This window comes from Triticum aestivum, chromosome 4D, assembly GCF_018294505.1.
Source record: "Triticum aestivum cultivar Chinese Spring chromosome 4D, IWGSC CS RefSeq v2.1, whole genome shotgun sequence".
NCBI classification, from domain to species: domain Eukaryota; kingdom Viridiplantae; phylum Streptophyta; class Magnoliopsida; order Poales; family Poaceae; genus Triticum; species Triticum aestivum.
In genome coordinates, this window is record NC_057805.1 from 147,603,447 (window position 1) to 147,606,706 (window position 3,260).

Sequence of the window (3,260 nt, forward strand, 5' to 3'; positions counted from 1 at the left end):
CCCCCCAAAAAAACTCTCACGAACCCACACACTATATCTCTCTACGTTTGTATCTCTCTCACACAACCCCACGCAGGTGGTGTACGTATACAAGAAGAGAATAGGTGCACCGTGCACGTACTCACGCTTCGTGCCTAGCCACACCCGCGCGGGTACACGATGGAACTCATTTCTGTACGAAATGACAGCCCACGTGCTAATTTGAACGCGTGTAGCGGTTGTTTACCTACGGATGTCGTGTACCACACGTGCACGAAACAAAGTTCGACTTGATGCGTTGGCGCGTTATTTTTAAATAAAGTTATATCGCTCAATGGCACGTACACAGAATATAAAATGATTTTTATGGAGAAAAAGGTAGTCCGCTCCACTATATACAATGGAGCCTGCCTGCCTGGTTTGTCTCTCTTCAGAGTATCTCACACAAGGCTGCGGTGGCCTCTCTCTCTCTCCCCGTTGGTCACTGATCCGGCCGCATCCCGTCCGCCGGCGGAAAGGGAGGACATGCATCGTTTCTCCGCTCGACGGCGCCGAGGCAGCACGTCCCGATCTACGGTACACGCAGTTCTCTCTGACCAAGCTCCAGCGTGGTAGGGCCTACGCCACCTGCTCGCTGTCGTAGTATGGGCAGATTCCGCCCGCCGCCGCTCACCTAGTTACATCCCGACGATCTCCAGGTATCCCCTCCGGCCTTGCTGCACTGCCCGTCTTCCCACGTCGCTGCATGTGGATCTTCCATAGTTCTTTGCCCAAAACGTAGCTCGTCCGGCGTACTTCCCATATTGCAATCTCATCCTCACACCGTTTTAGACAAACACAACTGTGTTGTTATCTTCCCTTAGGACAAGGAATATGCTTATTTTTTGTCATCGCATGTGTCATCAACTGTTATTAGCCAGTAATTGTTTCCTTTCTACCTCTTTTTTGCAAACAGGGCTATCCATTTGACCTCGCTGCTATTGCGACCTTTTGGTGAACTGCACAAATCACTTTTTTCTTAAGAGTGTTTTGTGCAGTTCTACCAAAATATCACACGGGCAACGTCTCTACATTTCAGTGCGACTGCACAAAGGGAGATTGGTTTTGCTCTATCCTCCTCATCCAACTCCGAGCCTAATCTTCTCCAACTAGTTAGTCTTAAGAGAGACTGCAAAGGTGGCCGGCTTCTATTTGTGTGTTTATTGCTTCATCAGCAGTCCTCTATTATCGTAATCACACTTAATATCTTTGGAACAGGGACGCTCAGCTCTATTTTAGTGGACCTGCACAAAATGATCGGAATGTTGCATGCTCCAGACAGCTACTTTTTTCCCAACATGCCATGTTGATTTAGACAGAGCTGGGGGACGTTGCTGCCAATGAAAGCATGGATCAATTTTAATTTAACACCTTCTCACAACTTTGTCTTCAGTTGTGATGTAAATATTAGCTCTGATTAGCAAGGAAGTTAGTTTTTTATTGTTTCCGAAAGAGCATCGATGGCAAGACACACAAAACAAAAGCTGAAAGCTCACACCATTGTACAATTTCATGTCGCTGGAAAATTATTTGTATAGTACGTCAATTATGTAAACAAATGCTGGAAGCTTGATAGCATTCAGAAGCCTCTTCGACATCCGGGTCCATGTGCCATGCACAAAATTATACTCCTTCGTTCCTAAATATTTGTCTTTTTACAAATTTCAAATGGGCATATTTTAGAGTGTAGATTCACTCATTTTGCTTCGTATGTGTACTCCCTCCATTCCTAAATATTTGTCTTTCTAGAGATTTCAACAAGTGAGTACATACGGAGCAAAATGAGTGAATCTACACTCTTAAATAAGTCTATATACATTCGTATGTAGTAGTCCATTTGAATCTCTAAAAAGACAAATATTTGAGTAGTCACTCGTTGAAATCTCCAGAAAGCCAAATACTCCGGAGTATATTTAAGAACCGAGGGTGTAGTGAACAGCCGCATGGGAGACTCAGACCGGTCGTTACGCCCCATTAATAGTGAGTAATGAGCAGTCAAATCATAAGCCCCACCTTTCGAGTAGATGATTTTTCATATAAAAAACTTTTTAATCCGAGTTCCTATGCAAAAGTTATGCCCATTTTACAAATTCCAGAGAGATTTTGCAAATAAAGTCGAAATTCATATTTATAAATTTTCCCAACAAGTAGACCACATGTCACATGGGAAACTTATTTTCTTTCATTTTTTGACATTTCCATCATTTTCTTTTATTTTTTTAAAACTAAAAAGGCGGTCCACAGGGGGGGTGCATTCGGTGAATTTTTTGGGCCAAGTTAGTAATGGCGCACCGTGGGAGTGGTGCGCCATTACTAGTTCAACTAGTAATGGCGCACCACACACACGGTGGGCCATTACTAGTTTTGAAAAAAAGGGTGCATTCGGTGGATTTTTTGGGCCAAGTTAGTAATGGCGCACCATGGGAGTGGTGCGCCATTACTAGTTCAACTAGTAATGGCGCACCACACACACGGTGCGCCATTACTAGTTTTGAAAAAAAAATTAAAAAAATTACTAGTGGCGCACCGTGGATGTGGTGCGCCATTACTAGTTTAACTAGTAATGGCGCACTATCCTCTGGTGCGCCATTACTAGTTTTGAAAATAAAAATAAAAAAAATTGTTACTAGTGGCGCACCATGGATGTGGTGCGTCATTAGTATTTGGACACTAATGGCGCACAAACACATGGTGCGCCATTAGTATATAGTAGTGGCGCACCACCTGTGTGGTGCGCCATTAATGTGAATATTATCTATAGCCCTTTTCCTAGTAGTGCTTATTCCTCTCCTACACATATGCATGGATGCCGATCGATCTCCCTTAATACATGAGGTAGATCGATCTCCCTTAATACATAAGGTAGGCCTCTCTCCTCCTCCACACATATACCGGCCATTGTACCTCTATAGTTAATTAGGCCTCCCTCCCCCCCACCACACACCGATAGTCGAGCGTTGTAGGTAGGTATCCATGCCACAGAGACAAACTGCACATGTCCCCTCTCACGTTCCAGTAGGCCAGCCACTCTATATCTTTGACGTGGGCACACACAAATTTGATGGCGCTCTTTATCGATTGCGTGCGCGCACACACACACACATCATCCCTCTCTTCGATTCTATGGACACCTCAAGCCGATGATACCTCCACTCTCTTGTCGTGGATCGCCCCCTCTATATATATATTATATATCCAGGACTCTATTTCACACACATTGCATATGTTACATTTTTTGATTG